This window comes from Vulpes vulpes, chromosome 1 (assembly GCF_048418805.1).
Source record: "Vulpes vulpes isolate BD-2025 chromosome 1, VulVul3, whole genome shotgun sequence".
Taxonomy (NCBI): Eukaryota; Metazoa; Chordata; class Mammalia; order Carnivora; family Canidae; genus Vulpes; species Vulpes vulpes.
This window is the reverse complement of record NC_132780.1, coordinates 176,692,519-176,710,229: the sequence shown is the minus strand read 5'-3', so window position 1 is coordinate 176,710,229 and position 17,711 is coordinate 176,692,519. Positions and strand designations below refer to the sequence as shown.

Here is a 17,711-nt window from a genome sequence, read left to right as displayed (position 1 = left end):
CTTAGGCAAATAAGTCTTTTCTGTTAGCTTCCATATCTATTAAATGGGGATAATAATGGTACCTAACTCTTGAGGTTCTTTGACAAGATTAAATGACAGTCCTAAATTAAAATTAATACTAGGGAGATCAACATAATATAAAATTAAGCTTAGCACATGGCTTTGCTTGTTGACATTCTTAGTGAATAAAGTTGCTTTTGTAAGTATCAGTACCAATTTATCTCCACTTCCACTATACATAAAATGTATATTATTACATCTATATGTGTGGACACACACATGCAAATACACACATATGCGGTTGACCTTTAAACAATGCAGGAGTTGGGGCATCAACTCCTCATGCAGTTAGAAAGAATCCTTGTGTAACTTCTGACACCCCCCCCTCCAAATTACTGATAGTCCACTCTTGACTGGAACAGCCTTCCTGAAACATAAACAGTTGATTGACACATATTTTGTATATCATATGTATCATAACAATAAAGCCAGAGAAAAGAAAATGTTACTAAGAAAATCATAAGGAAGAGAAAATACATTTACAGTACTATACTGTAATTATCAGAAAAAAATTGACATATAAGTGGATATGTGCAGTTCATACCCATGTTGATCAGGGGTCAACTGTACATACATACTTAGACCTGCTACTTTAGCATCTTATTTCTGACCTAACTCCTCAGGAAACTTAGTCATCTGAAGATTGTTTTGTGACTATGTGATCAAAGAAAAAGGGTTAGGTGATCTTGAAGGATATCATTCAGACTTGTAGTAGAGTTTAGAAAGTCAGGTTTTCTGTGTTAGTATATACTTTTTTAGCATCTAGATAATTCATCTTTGCTAATTATGTCAGTCTCTCTTCCCTTCTGCCCATGTACGTCTCTCTTTTTCTCCTTCTTTCATACATGCAGATATGCACATAGCATATAAATTCTGACAAGTTTATATTTTTAAACTTTGTCATTAACCACAAACCTCCATATTTCATACAAGGAAATGAATTTTTTCTTCTTTTTAAACTCTCATGTGTTTTGAGATTATACCATGGTCATTTAATGTATTCAACTAATTTTGATTGAATAAATAAAATATTGAGTACCTATATTATTTCATTTAATCTTCAGAACATCTCCATAAAGTAAGCTATACCCATTTGTTCAACAAAATATTAAAGCTAAAGAGAAGTTAAATGAGATGCCAAAAATAATGTAGTTAATAAACACTACAGTTAGGAATTGGACCTACTCCATAATCTCAAAACTACCATTTCCACAGCATCATGAGTCATCTCTCTAAGGTGGATTACTTCCAAAAATACTATCATTCTGTAGTTATTTTCAGTGGACTCAACTTGAGTATTACCATTCTTGACTTTATAACCCTCCTTGTTAACTCGTAGAGTAGAACACAATAAAAGATTACAAATCTTTGAGAAAAGAAAGAATAAGTGTTAACGTTCAGAAAATATAAAATAAATGGAGGACTAGATAGTTTTAGCATGGAGACAAGAAGGGAAGCTAAGAATGTATGTATAGAAATATGGATGAATTGAAGAATATATAAGCTTGTAGCACAAGACTAGATTTCTCCATTCAGTGAGAAATGAAAGTGTTTTTTGGAGTGAGAAAAGGATGGATCTGAGGAGATTTGGAGAAAACAGGAGGTCTGGAACAATCTCTGGAAATCAAGAAGAGAAAAACGTTTAAAGTTGTTGATAGACTTGTATTTTAGGAATGGATATTTTTGGGCTTTTAAAAATTATGATAAATATGTATAATATAAAATGTACTATTAAAATTATTTTTCAGTGTACAAATGAGTGACATTAAGTACATTCTCATTAATGTCCATTTCCAGAACTTTTTCATTATCCAAAACAGAAACTCTGTACCCATTAAACAATAATGCCCTGTTCTTCATTCTCAGTGTTGTACAACCAACCATCACTATCGTCCATTTCCAGAACTTTTTCATTATCCCGAACAGAAACTCTGTACCCATTAAACAATAATGCCCTGTTCTTTTCCTCACCTTAGCTCCTGGTAACCACTATTTTACTTTCTGTCTCTGTCCATCATGTTTTTGCTGAGTATATCCTAAAGTTGTAATGACCATAACCTGCTTCAAGAATTCACATCAGTCATTTAATAGAATGGGGAAAATGAATGGAAAAATATTGTGATTATTAGGTAATCTTCATCTTACTTTTAGAGAATAACCACATTAGCCTAGTCATAAGGATATGAGGGTCTTTAAAGTCATTTATAAAATGTGGTCCTGGTTAGCTAGATATCATTTAATTTATATTAATGTGGGGTTTTTTTTTGGTTTTATTGTTATTTGTTGTTATTTGTTTTTTTAAGTAGGCATGGAGTCCAGTGTGGGGCTTGAACTCACAACCCCAAGATCAAGACCTGAGCTGAGATCAAGAGTCAGATGTTTAATTGACTGAGTCACACAGCGCCCTTATATTAATGTTTTAAGAAATGTTAAAATTATCATGCTTTATAGCATTGATGGCACTATATAGTGAAAATGACTTTCTTAGGGACATTTCATGATTTTCTTTTATCAGACTAACACATGAGATTCTGGAACTTTGTCTTGAATACTTGATTATAGTTACATTATTGAGGTTGAACTATCTCACTCATTATGTTAACTTTTAATTGTTAATTGATCAAAGGCATATTTCAAAGATAAATATTGTCATTAATAAATAATTTACATGCAATTCAGCATTCTAGACAGTCACTTTTAAATTTGAAGTAATTTTAAAAGAATTTTGGTATTATATCATTAGTTATAAATATGTTTGGAACAGATATCAAAATAAAAGATGAAATGAATTGTCATAATTCAAATTCTTTTACATGAGCTGTTCAGCTGGTAAAAAGTTCCTTCAAGGACTCTACAAACTACAACCAGTCAGTAGTTACCCTGTTTGAACAAAAAACATACTGATGAATTAAGGAGGAACTGTCTTTTGAGCTAACTCAAAATAGGCTGATTCATTTTTATAGTCATGAAAAAGTTAATTACTTTTAAAATTAAGGATTGCCAGTATATTCCTAGCAATGAAAAAATAATTCTGTACCTACTATAATCCTATTTTAATATAAAAATATATAATATTTAGAAGAATATTCAAACTAAAATTAATAGAAGGCCAATTTAATAAGTATTCTATCAATGAGACACTTAGGCGGTTCTCTATTTTTGGTTATAGTTCATGTGTCAGTCAGCATTTTGTAAAGAGTTCAATGAAGCTGAAATTCACATTTGCAGTAATTCTTTTCAATGTGCAACATAACAATCTCAGTCATTTTGGGGTCTGTGATTTAAAAAAACAACATTTTTCTCTTTGATTGATCATAGCTATTATTCAAATAGCTGGTAACATGTGACATGGTGCTATAATTTAGCCTGAAAAAATTGAATTGTGAATTATATCCACTCAGCTTAAATTTCTCTGTTTCTACTCTCCAGAGCATCTTTTGTACTTCTTTCCCTCCAGAAGTGGCTTCTTAATGTAATGTTCCTACATTTTCCCAGAGGAAAACAAGGACTTCACGGTCAAATTCTTTATGTCCAAAGTAGTACAACAAAAACAGAAGGAAAAATAAAAGAGGATTCAGAAGTTACCCATACAAGAAATGAAGTTGTTATTCCATTTAACCTTTTAACAAATGTGTTTTACACATATATCCATCATGGTGTCATTGTCAAGGAGATGAACATTTATGGATGTGACGATTCAGATGATTTCAGATGTTTAGGTTTGAGGCTAATTCACACATAAGTCATTCTCTCATCTCTTCCTTTGTAGGTAGAAGTAAGCCATAATAATGTTTAGGATCATTAGATAACAAATTAGGCAGTAAGCTACATGTATGTATGTAATGATTTCCCTGTTAAATTCCCCTTTCAAACTGTTCTGCTTCCCGTTCACACAAGCAGTTCTTCAAATAACAAATCTCTTCATTTAGAATGATCAGAGAGGATCAATTTAGAATTATTTGTAGGCTCAGTTTTTATTTGCTATATGGCCTGTGAACCGTTGTAGACTTTCTTTTTAAAATATTATTAGCAAATAAAATATATTTAGCAAACCTTGGAAGAAGAAGTTTGTACATTTTTTTTAATCAAAGAGTAATTGATATATAATCTGCACACACTTAAAATGTGCAATTTGGTTTTTATTTTACTATTATTATTTTCAAAGATTTTATTTATTTATTCATGAGAGACACAGAGAGAGAAGCAGAGACATAAGCACAGGGAGAAGCAGGCTCCACAAAAGAAGCCCGATACAGGACTTGATCCCGGAATCCCGGGATCACGCCCTGAGCCAAAGGCAGATATCTGCCCAACCACTCGGCCACCCAGGTGTCCTTCTTGTCTAATTTCTGAAAAACATTGTATAAAATTGTGTATTTAGTTGTTTAGTGGGAGTAGGAGCTAGTCCAGTTCTTGTGACTCTCTCTATCTTGCCTGGAAGTGGAATATTTGTCTAAATATTTTTAATGCAATTTTATTTCTTTTCTTCAAGAATGTATTTCTTCTTCATAAAATACCATTATGCCCAGATATGTGAGTTTTGTTTTCATATTATATTTATGCCATAAAATATGTAGCTCCAGTACTAAAGAAGAGATGAGTAACTTTTGGATTCCCTAGGAGCTCATCTCTTCAAATACTCATCTATTTATACAAGAATATTAAAATATATTACTTATCAATGAATAACTTCATTTAGTAGTCACTCTCACTGATTGCTTATTTTGTTTTTTTCTTTGCACTTTTTATATTAAGACCTCTTATATCAGAAAATATACAAAAAGTACATAAAATAAATGTATAGTTCTATGAAATTTTGTGTAATTAGCACCCACTTAACCCACTGCCCAGGTCAAGAAGAAAATATTTCTAGCATCCTAGATGCTTCCAGCATGCACTTTCTCATTCACAAATTTTTCCCTCCCACCAAAGATAACCACTATCCAGAATTACTTCCTTACTCTTTATCCTTTTATTACTTAAGTATGGATCTCTAAACAGCAAGGTTTGGTTTTGCCTGTTTTTGAGCCTCACATAAATGCAACCTTATGTTCTTTTAGGTTTGGCTTCTTTTGTTCAGTGTCGTGATTTTGAAATTTATCCATTATGTGTGCAAATTCAGTCTTTTATCACTCTCTCTCTGTTTATAAAACATCATACTATATAAAGGCATTTGAATAGATGGCAGTTTGAGGTGATTAACTGTAATTGTCAAACATCTTTGTATGTGTGCTTTAGGACGCATACATACATGTCTGATAGGTATATACTTAAATTGGCATTGCTGTGTTCTGAAGTGTGTGTTGAACTTAAAATATAATGTGGGTTATAAATTTCTTCTATTTAGTGCTTTCAGTCACTTAATAATGTCTTTTCTTTTAAATTAGCATTTCTCCTACTCCTAGTTTTGAGATACTATTGACATATAACATTGTAGTATATTGCATAATGATTTGATATGTGTATATTTCGTGAAGTGATCACTACAATAAATTCAGTTAACATCCATCACCTCAAGTAGTTATAAAATTTTCTTTCTTATGATAAGGACTTGTAGATCCACTATCTTAGCGGATCTCCAAGTATTATTAACTGTAGTCACCATGATTTTTACATCACATCTGCAAAACTTACTTATCTTACAACTGGAAATTTGTAACTTTAGCTACCCTCATCTATTTCTCCCAACCCCCATCTCTGGTAGTGACTATCTGTTCTCTAAACAGTGAGTTTGGTTTTGGGTTTTTTTTTTAGATTTTATGTATAAGTGAGAGTGTATCGTATTTATCTTCTCTGTAGGATTATTTCATTTAGCATAATGTCCTCAAGGTTTATCTTGTTGCAATTGGCAGATTTCCTTCTTTTTGTAATGGCTGAATAATATTCCATTTTGTACATAGAGCACACTTTCTTTATCCATCCACTGATGGACACTTAGTTTATCCCATGTCTTGGCTATTGTAAATAATGATGCATTGAACATGAGGGTGCAGATACCTCTTTGATATAGTGATTTCATTTCCTTCAGATATATACCCAGAAGTAGAATTGCTGGATCATAGGTAGTTCTATTTTTAATATTTTGAGGAACCTCTCTGCTGTTTTCCATTATTGGCTGTACTAATTTACATTCCCACCAACAGTGTATAAGGGTTCTCTTTTCTCTGTATTCTCTCCATCATTTGTTATCTCTTGTTTTAGGGTTTTGTTTTGTTTTTTTAATGATAGCCATTTTAACAGGTGTGAGGTGATATCTCATTGTGGGTTTGATTTTGCATTTCCCTGATAATTAGTGATGTTGAGTACCTTTCCTGGTACCTGTGAGCCATTTGTATGTCTTTTAGTTCCTCTGTTCATATTTTAATTGGATTTGTGTGTGTGTGTGGCTTTGAATTATAGGAGTTCTTTATATATTTTGGTTATTAACCTCTTTTTAAAAAAGATTTTCTTTATTTATTAGAGAGAGAAAAAGAGAGCATGTGCACGCACACACACACATGAGTTGGGGGAAGGCAGAGGGAGAAACAGACTCTCCACTGAGCAGGGAGCCTGACATGGTGCTCCATCCCAGGACCCTGAGATCACAACCTGAGCCGAAGGCAGACACTTAACCAACTGAGCCACCCAGGTGCCCCTAGTTATGAACCTCTTATCAGATACCTAATTTGCAAATGTTTTCTCCAGTTTTGTAAGTTCCCTTTTCATTTTGTTTATTGTTTCCTTTGCTGTGCAAAAGCTTCTTCAGTTTGATGTAGTTCCACTTGTTTATTTTTGCTTTTGGTGTCTTTGCTTTTGATGTCAAAAAATTATTGCTAAGACTGATGTCAAGGAGCTTCTATGTTTCTCTAGGAGTTTTATGGTTTTAGGTCTTACATTCAGTATTTCAATCTATTTTGAGTTAACTTTTGGGCATGGTGTGGGGATGGGTGGGCCAGCTGTCTGTCTCTTTCTTAGTAGTATAATGAACAATGTTACATTAGTTTCAGGTGCACAACATACTGATTCAACAATTCTACATGCTACTCGGTGCTTACCACAGTAAGTGTAATCACCACAATGTTACTACGTATTATTGACTGTATTCCCTGTGCTGTACTTTTCATCTCCATGGCTTATTTATAACTGGAAGTTTGTACCTCTTAATCTGCTTCATTTATTTTGTTCATCCCTCTACCTACCTACTTCCTGGCAATCATCAGTTTGTTTTCTGTATTTAAGAACTTGTTTTGTTTGTTCGTTTATTTTTTTAATTTTTTTTTGTTTCAGGTTTTTATTTAAATTCCAGTTAGTTAACATATTTTAATGTTAGTTTCATAAGTAGAATATAGTGATTCATTCCTTACCTATAATTCCCACTGTTCATCATATAATAATAAGTGCCCTCCTTAATACCATCACCCATTTAGATTTCACATATAAGTGAAATAATATGAATCAAATCATTCTCTGACTTAGTGTATTATCCTCTATTCCCATTCATGTTGTCTCATGGCATGTTTTAAAAATTTTTTATTTTAAAATAACTTTAGACATATAGAAAAGTTCCAAAAATAGCACAGACTATTCCTGTATATCTTTCACGTGTTTTCCCCTACGGTCAACATCAGGAAATAAATGTTAGTACAATACTGTGAACTTAACTACATTCCTTATTCTAATTTTGTCAGTTTCCCACTAATATTCTTTTTCTCATCCAGGATTCCACATTGCATTTAGTTTGCATGTCCTTAATCAAATTTGTGACAATACCTCATTTTTGTTTTTCATGATCTTGACACTTTTTGGGAGACTACTGATCAGATATTGTCCCTTATTTTGATCTCTTTCAGTACTTTTTGACAGAAGCACCATGGAAGTGACATTGTGTTTTTTTAAGTGCATTTAATGGTGTTGGGGAAGGTGAAGGCATGTTAATAAATCTAAGTACTGTGATGTTAGATTTAGTTAGTTGGTTGGGTTTCTCTAAAGCTGCTATATTTGCTTTGTGATTATAAGTTTTCTGGGGAGAAACTTTGAGACTAGGCAAATAATCAGGTTTCTCATACTTTCATCTTCTAGTTGTAACATCTTTCATTGGCTTTTGCCTGTAACAATTATCACTGTGTTGTTTTTCGAGCTGGTGAATTTTTCAAATAATGGTGAATTTCAATTTCCCTCATTCTTTTTCATTGTATAGAACTGTCCCCCCATCCCCCCTTCCCTATATGTTTACTTATATTAGTAAGGATTTAAGAATAGTTTATTTTGTGGTTTATAATCTAGTACTGTCATTTTATGTTGCTGTTTTGGCTTTAGTCATTGAGAACTTCTTCAATTTGGCTTCTATGTCTTTTTGACATTCTCTCATTATTTTTCAGCTCTTCCTGCCTTTCTAGTTCCATAGATATTCCAGGTCCTTCTTGTATTTTCCTTCCCGCAGTCCAGGAATCAGCCATTTCTCCAGGGACCCCACTGTGTATATAGTGTGTGTGTGTGTGCGTATGTGGGTGTGTGTGGTGAACATAGAAAAACCTAGATCCTCAGTCTAGTCATTGCTGCTTAGTGTCATCATAGGCGCTCTCAGTTGTCAGAGCTAGGAATGTATCATGTACTAACATGCACCTACACACACATTTATATTTATTTCTTTATCCATCTGTGAATGTATTAAAAGCTATGAATTCCTGCTTAATACCTCTGATTCTAATTTAGCATCATAATGTTAATTTTAGTTTTCCCCCTTTGCTTATATGTATCTCTTTGTGCAGTGAGAAACCTGCATCTCTTTACCCATGGTATGTTTACTTGTTTGTTAAATCCTAATATACATATAACATTTTCAGAATTATTAACCTATACCCCTGTGAGAAACAGGTTTACTAGGTCAAGGATGATATTTGTGTACAGTGCTTTCTATCTGTGGCCTTATGGAATATAGTCAAAATATGTTTTCTGAAGTTATTTTCTTGTTCATCCCCATCCCCTAATGGGGGATGTTATTCATTTGCAATACAATGATTTTTATTCCATTTTGGACTCCCTCAACATTCTGATTGATTTTATTTACTTAGTTTATTTATTTAGTGTATGAAACATTATTATGGTTATGGTAATCATGACTTTACAAAAAGATGCTCTCACGGAATTATGCTTCTTCATTCACCATAATACCTATCCCCCAAAGGAAAACAATCTTTAGAGTTTGTATTTTAGCTTTCCTGAAATCATTTTGCACAAATGAATAGATACATGAATATTTTCTAATGCTTTTTCTTTCTTACATTAAGAATAACATACTATAGTGGCACCTGGGTGGCTCAGTTAGTTAAGCGTCCGACTCTTGACTTTGGCTCAGGTCATGATCTCAGGATCAGTAGATTGAGCCCCTCATTAGGCTCTGTACTCAGTGCAGAGTCTACTTCTCTCTCTTTCCCTCTGCCTCTCACCCCACTCGTTCCCGGTCTCTCACTCAAATAAGTAAATAAAAATAAGTAATAAAATACATAAAAAGAATAACATACTATATACCCTTTTTTACTTTTCTTTTTTCACTTAATAGTAAGTCTATCTTAGAAATTGCTCCCATCAGTAATTAGAGATCTTATTATTTTTACAGCTACATATTACTCTATGGTGTGGATTTACCATAACTTATTTAACTACTCTGCTGTGTACTTGGGTTGTTCCAGTATTTTGCATACCAAGAATGTGCAGTGAATAGACTTGGACGTGTGTATTTTTGAGTTTTTGGAAGTGTATCTTCAAGGCAGATTGTTAGAAGAGAGATTGTTAGGTCAAAAGCTTAAGTGCATATGTGGTTTTGTTAGATATTGCCAAGTTTCCCTCCATGAACATTGTCCTAGTTTGCCTTTTCCACAGTAGTATATGAGAACTTTTGTTTCCCCCAGACTAGCCAGCAGAATACAGTCTCTATGTGTTTCAATTTTTGCCATTCTGATAGGTAAATGGTCACTTGGTGCTGTTTTAAAATGTATTTCTCAAAAAAAAATGTATTTCTCTAATTACAAGTAAGTTTGAATATTTTTTATATTACTAATGCCTTTTTGTGTGTGTGTATTGCCTTTTTATGTCTTTTTCTCATTGTCCTATCAGGTTTTTGTTCCTTTCTCCTTCAGTTTTTAAGAATTTTTAATAATGGGTTGAAGGCAGCACTAAACCACTGAGCACCCGGGCTGCCCAGCATTGCATTTTTTAAAGAAAATAAATTTTATTTTTTAGAACTGTTTTATGTTTCCAGATATTTGACCAGAAAATAGAGAAGTATTTATAAGTATTTATAAGTATTGCCTTTTTATGTCTTTTTCTCATTGTCCTATCAGGTTTTTGTTCCTTTCTCCTTCAGTTTTTAAGAATTTTTAATAATAGAATTATTAGTTTCTTCTCTGTAGTGTATGTTGCAAATGTTTTCTCATAGTTTGTTAGGTATTTCTTGACTATTTATGCTATTTGTGCCCTGATGGTTTGTTGAAATTTTTGTATAATGTGATTTACCAATATTTTCTTTCATCACATTAAAATTACAGAGAAATATACCCAGGTTTGTTTTCCTTCTAACACTTATAAAGTTTTTCTATACTGTCCTGCAGTGCCACCTTTAATCAATCAAGTATTTATGTGTAGGTCTGTTTCTAGATTCTCTGTTATAGTCCACTGGCGTTCTTGCCTGGCCCTTGCTAATACCACATTTTCTTTACTGCTGAAGCTTTGTAAGAAGTCATGATACCTAATGGAGCCAGTCTCCTTACTTTTTTCTTCTTTAAGAGAATCTTTTGTATTTTTGTTCTTTTGCTTTCCCATGTGTATTTTGTAATGAGCTTATTAAGTTTCTCATAGAGATTCTCTCAGGATTAACATTGCATTAAGTATATTCAACATTGAGATTTCCTATCCATGAACATGATATATTCTCTCATTTCATTTAAGGCTTCCCTTCCTTCTTTTCCTCCTCCTTTTTGCATTTTTATTCATGAGAGAAATTAGCCTATACATTTCCTTTCTGGTATTATTAGCATTGTATTTTTTATTTATTTTTATTTTTATTTATTTTTTAAAGATTTTATTTATTTATTCATGAGAGACACAGAGAGAGGCAGAGACACAGGCAGAGGGAGAAGCAGGCTCCATGCAGGGAATCCAACATGGGTCTTGATCCCGGGTCTCCAGGGTCAGGCCCTGGGTTGAAGGCGGCACTAAACCACTGAGCACCCGGGCTGCCCAGCATTGCATTTTTTAAAGAAAATAAATTTTATTTTTTAGAACTGTTTTATGTTTCCAGATATTTGACCAGAAAATAGAGAATTCCCATATATCTTCTCTCTCCCAGCACATAGTTTCTTCTGTTATTATCAGCTAGCTGTTAGACTTTTAGGTAGATAAAAGTTTTTCACTAATTTTGGTAAATACCAAGAAGTGTGGTGCTGGATTATATAATAAGAATATGTTTCATTTTATAAGAAACTGCCAAACTGTTCTTCTGCATTTTACATTTACATTTCTGCCAGCAGTGAATGACAGTTCTTGTTGCTCCATATTTGTTGGTATCAGTATTTTAGATTTTGGCCAATTTAATAGGTATATAGTGGTATCTTATTTGAATTTTCATTTCCCTAATGACTCATGATGTTGGGCCTTTCTTTTTTTTATGCTTACTTGCCATATATATCTTTAGCAAGATGTCTCTTTAGGTCTTTGGCCATTTTTTAATTAGGTTGCTCATTTTCTTAGTGTTGAGATTTAAGAGTTCTTTAATATTTTGAATAACAGTCCTTCGTCAGATATGTCTTGCAAATATTTTCCCCAGGTCTGTTGCTTGTCTTCTCATTTCTCTCTTGATCAACTTTGCATTTTATTATTATTTTTAAAGATTTTATTTATTTATTCATGATAGACACACAGAGGGACAAGCAAAGGCACAGAGGGAGAAGCAGGCTCCAGCAAGGAGCTCGTTGTGGGATCTGATCCCAACCCCAGGATCATGCCCTGAGCCAAAGGCAGATGCTCAACCGCTGAGCCACGCAGGTGTCCCAACATTGCATTTTCACATCTGAGTGTCAGAGTTATGCTGACTTGTTAAAATATAAATATTCTTTCTTCTTCTATTTTCTGGAATAATTTGCATATGATTAGAATTAATTTTCCATTAAATGTTTGGTAGAATTTGCTGAAGAATCCCTCTAAACCTTTTGCTTTCTTTTGGGAGATCATTAAAATTTTTGTGGTAGGACAAGTAAGATACTCTATTTTTTCTTATGTCAGTTTTAGTATACTGTATTTTTCTGGAAGATTTTATAGTCTTAATTTTCAAACTTGTTGGTGTAAAGGTACTTATACTCTTAATATTTTTTAGTATATGTAGGTTATATTCTCTGTGGTGTTCCTGATACTATCTGTGCTTTATCTTTTATTGTCGAGGCTCATTAGGGATTTGTCAATTTAATCATTCTTTTAGAAGAAACGGTTTTTAATCTTTAACCCTATTCAGTGTATGTTTTCCATTCGTGAATTTTAGCTTACTGTTTTCTTCTATTTTCTTTGGGTTTAATTTAGTGGCATTTTTTCTCACTTCTTGAGGTGATTGCTTAATTCACTGATTTTCAGCATTTCTTTTTTGACATATACAGTTTGGGTTATAAATTTCTCAGTTGGATTTAGCTGTATCTTACAAGTTTTGATATATTATTATTTTGTTACCTATTTAAAAATACTTGATAATTTCCTTTGGAATTCCCTACAGCTTACTTACTGATGTATTTATATCATTTTAGACATGAGGATTTTCTGATTATTTTTATGTTCTTGACTTCTAACTGAATTCTTGTATTTAAAGACTGTAATCTAAATTATTTGTTTTAAGTTTGCTTCATGGCCCAGCATATGACCAGTTTTTATAAATTTTCTGTGTATGTATATTCTGTGGTCCATGTATTGTGCAACTGTGGCTGGTGTCCCTATATATTTTTGTCAATGGTATTGCTGAGTTCTTATGTATTATTGTTGCTTTTGTGCTCTGTTTTTCCATCATTTATTGAGAGAGGAAAGTTTAAACTCCTATCATTGTGGATTTGTTTAATTTCATCATGTACATCATTGTGTTATATATTTTATAGCTGTGCTATTAGATGCATATAAATCTCTTGACAAGTTGAACCTGTTATTATTCTGAGGTATCTCTCTTGACCTCAATAATACTTTTTTCTGTCTGATAATTATATAGTTACAGATATATTTGTTCTCTGAATACTGGTAGCTCAACATTTCTTCTTATATACCTTTGCAAAATGATTCAGTTTTCTCTTGTTTGCTTCTGCATTGTATTTTATCCTCCAGGTTTATTTATTATTTTTATTTATTTCACTCAATATATACTTCATTTAATCAAAGCTTCATTTTTAGGTAACTTATTTCTGTTGGCACACAGACTCTTTCAACATGGTTTTGGTGGTGGTGGTGGTATGTTTTCTGTTTTTGTTTTTTTTTTTTAACAAAAATCTAGAGCATTTGTTATGCCTGTATTAAGGTTTAGAAAATAAACCAGATAGAAAAATGTAGGCTGTGGAAAGTCTCTAAAGATAATAATAAACTTACTCATTGGCTCATCCAATTTTTTTTCTGGGCCTAAAGGCATACACCGCTGTTATTTACATCCTACTAGGAGTCTCAAAGAATAGAGGCCTCTCAGTAATATGCATTTTTTCAAATTCAGAGGGGCGCTATTGATCCCATATGAAATGCATTTGTATTCTTTTTTCCTCATAGTAGAGATATCAGATGTGGCTTCTCTAAGAAGTAGGATTTTATGTAAATAAGCATTAAAGACATTATAAATTTTGGGGCACCTAGATGGCTGGCTTAGGTCATGATCTCAGGGACGTGAGATCGCCCCACCTTGGGCCCTTGCACTAAGCGTGAAGCCTTCTTAAGATCCTCTCTTCCTCTCCCTCTGCCCTACCGCCACATGCATGTGAGCTGTCTTAAAAGACAACACAAACAATGAGACTAAATTTTTTCAAACTATTTTGTTGCAGTTGAAAAATATATATTAGTAAGTATTGTAATTATGGGTTGACAGAATAGTTAATTTTGAGTTATTTAGCTTATTATTTTTAAAAAGATGCCCTTTCCTCTTTTTAACTTTTAATTTGAGGCAAATATAGACTCAGTTTCCTTTTTTTTTAAAGATTTTATTTATTTATTCATGAGAGACACAGAGAGAGAGAGAGAGAGAGAGAGAGAGAGAGAGGCACAGACACAGGCAGAGGGAGAAAGCAGGCTCCATGCAGGGAACCCAACATGGGACTCCATCCCAGGTCTCCAGGATCATACCCTAGGCTGAAGGTGGTGCTAAACCGCTGAGCCACCCAGGCTGCCCTCAGTTTCCTTTTATTTTTTTTCTTTTGGATTTTTAGTTTTTTAACAAACTTGGGATATGAAGACAAGGATAAATGAGGACAGTTTGGGAAAAACTGGGATATGTGTTCCCTCTAGCTATTAAGGATGATAGTGGAAAAGAAACTTACATTTATTTAGCACCTAATACATAGCTGGACCAGGCCAGTTACTTTAAGTTGGCATTTTACTTTGTCTTCTCAACAATCCAAGCATGTCAGTATTGTTATATATATATATTTTTGGTATATATTTTTATTGGGGTCCAATTTGCCACATGTAGCATAACATCCAGTGCTCCCATCAGGTGCCCCCCTCAGTGCCATCACCCAGTCACCCGAACCCCCGCCCACCTCCCTATCACCCCTTGCTTGTTTCCCAGAGTTAGGATTCTCATATTCTGCCCCCCTCACCGATATTTCCCACTTATTTTATCTCCTTTTCTCTCTGTTCCCTTTCATTATTTTTTATATTCCCCAAATGAATGAGACCATATAATGATTGCCCTTCTCCAGTTGACTTACTTCACTCAGCATAATACCCTCCAGTTCCATCCACGTTGAAGCAAATGGTGGGTATTTGACAAAATACAGCATCCATTCCTGATCAAAACTCTTCAAAGTGTAGGGATAGAGGGAACATTCCTCAGCATCTTAAAAGCCATCTACAAAAAGCCCACAGCAAGTATATTCTCAGTGGGGAAACACTGGGAGCCTTTCCCCTAAGATCAGGAACATGACAGGGATGTCCACTCTCACCACTGCTATTCAGCACAGTACTTGAAGTCCTAGCCTCAGCAATCAGGCAACAAAAAGAAATAAAAGGCATTCACATTGGCAAAGAGGAAGTCAAACTCTCCCTCTTTGCAGATCACATGATACTGTACATAGAACCCCCAAAAGACTCAGTTTCCTTTTAAAAATTTTTTTTTTTTTAATTTATTTATGATAGTCACTGAGAGAGAGAGAGAGAGCCAGAGACACAGGCGGAGGGAGAAGCAGGCTCCATGCACCGGGAGCCTGATGTGGGATTCGATCCCAGGTCTCCAGGATCGCGCCCTGGGCCAAACGCACAGGCCGAACCGTTGCGCCACCCAGGGATCCCCTCAGTTTCCTTTTAAAGCAATGGTTTTACATCTGATATAATCATTATGTTATGGTGAATGAGAGACTTAAATAATGTTCATTCTGTTACCTGACAAGTTTTATTTTTTTCTTTACATGAGAAGCTTTTCTGGAAACAACTTCACAGCATTCTTTCCAGGATAGGTATTTATTAATATTAGTATTTGGGAATTTGAAGCAAAATGAATATTAGTCTTACCTGTGGTTACTTTTTCAAAAACGCGAATAGGTCCATTCCTGATTCTTCTGCCGCCCCCCCCATGTTATTGCTGTCTTATTGCTATTGTCCCCTTCTTTTTTTTGTTAAAGTATAGTCTTGAATTCATGACCCTGAGATTAAGAGTCAGATGTTTAATTTACTGAGCCACTCAGATGCCCTGCTATTTCCCTCTTTGATAGCCACACTACAGAAGTATTTAAAGCAGATATTTTAGGAATTGTTAGCATTTGAATAAAGGTTATGTTAATGTTCATGTAACTTCAGGGCAAAGCAGTTATCTGGTACTAAATGAGTGAGAGTTTCTATTTTAACAAATACATGTGAATGCACCTATCAGTGCTGAATTAATGCCTTACTCAGGGAATTTAAAATATATGATAGCTGTATTATATGCAAGTACCTTTCACCACAAAATGGTATCTATTATTTGACAATTATGTATACAATTTGGCAAATTAATTTTTTGAAAGGTAAAAATGGTTAAAGAAATGTTCCATCTTAAAAGTGTTTTCAGAGTGTTAATTATTTTGCATTTAGATGATGATATATATTAAAACACACTCAGTTGATGGTGATAATATAATCTATGGTTAGTGGGATCCCTGGGTGGCGCAGCGGTTTGGCGCCTGCCTTTGGCCCAGGGCGCGATCCTGGAGGCCCGGGATCGAATCCCACATCGGGCTCCCGGTGCATGGAGCCTGCTTCTCCCTCTGCCTGTGTCTCTGCCTCTCTCTCTGTGTGTGACTATCATAAATAAATAAATTAAAAAAAAATCTATGGTTAGTAATAATAGGTACATGAATGAGAGAGAACAGTATGTAAAAAGTGAAACATGTATATGCTACTTAATTGATATATTTAAGAAATGTCTTGCTTAGGGAAGGGTAGCTGTTTAGGCAAGTTGGAGGAAGGGGGGCACACTAAATAGTATATTGGCAAGTTTCCTGAAATGCATATGCATAGTAATTTGAGGCACATTGATTTTTAAATGTCAGCCAGCTTTTATTCTCTTCTTTCTCTAGCATCTATTTGTATGAATAGGGACTATTCTTGCTTCTGAAGGGGGGTTTATTAAGGTTATTGTGAACATTTGTTATATAGGAAATAAATTACCACTGCTATATATAAAACTAACATTAAATTTGTGATACTGGCAATAGTTTGTGAGAGATTTAATTCTTTATATGTTAATTGATGGCTAAGAAATTTTCCATTTCACTGTTGAGATTTAGAGACATTGCAAACAAATGTCTTTAGTTATGTTCATAACCTTCAACAACATGCTAAAATGAATTACTGCAAGTATCATTTATATTCCAAACTTAAGTATCTTTTTGCTAAATTGGTTTAATCAGGATTGTGTTCATCAGCTATTAACATTCTTTTTACTGGCCTTTAATGCTTTATAAGTCTTTATAGAATGTTGAGAAGCCAAGGATACTCCTGGGAGATTGAATGTCTATCTGCCTTATTTCATAAAATCTAAGGTGCTTTTGAGAGTGTGCTTTCTTAATCTTCCTAGACTGAGTTAGTGAAAGGTAACTACAGAACCATCTTTCAAAAAACAAACAAACAAACAAACAAAAAGCAAAAAAAAAAAAAAACCAAAAAACCATCTTACACTTGTCACCTGGAGACAGTGATTATAAGACACTATAGAATATCAGAGGCATCCAGTCTTCAGAGAAGTTAAAATATGAAGAAATGCATATCCTAGAATTATTAAATTAGGATTTTTGAAGTCACTCACTATAAATTTTAAAGGATACTTATGATAATCTTGTGTTCTGATTTTTTTTTAAAGATTTTATTTATTTATTCATGAGAGACAGGGAGAGAAAGAGGGGGGGGGGGGCTCCACGCAGGGAGCCCCATGCGGGACTCAATTCTGGGACCCCAGGATTATGCCCTGGGCCCAAGGC

General features: G+C 33.9%; 1 protein-coding gene across 1 annotated transcript in view; it reads left to right on the top strand.

The window, feature by feature from the left end:
- The window catches only part of RNGTT (RNA guanylyltransferase and 5'-phosphatase), a 351,723-nt gene that overhangs the window by 281,638 nt on the left and 52,374 nt on the right, over positions 1-17,711 (top strand). The gene's annotated exons all lie outside the window — the stretch shown is intronic.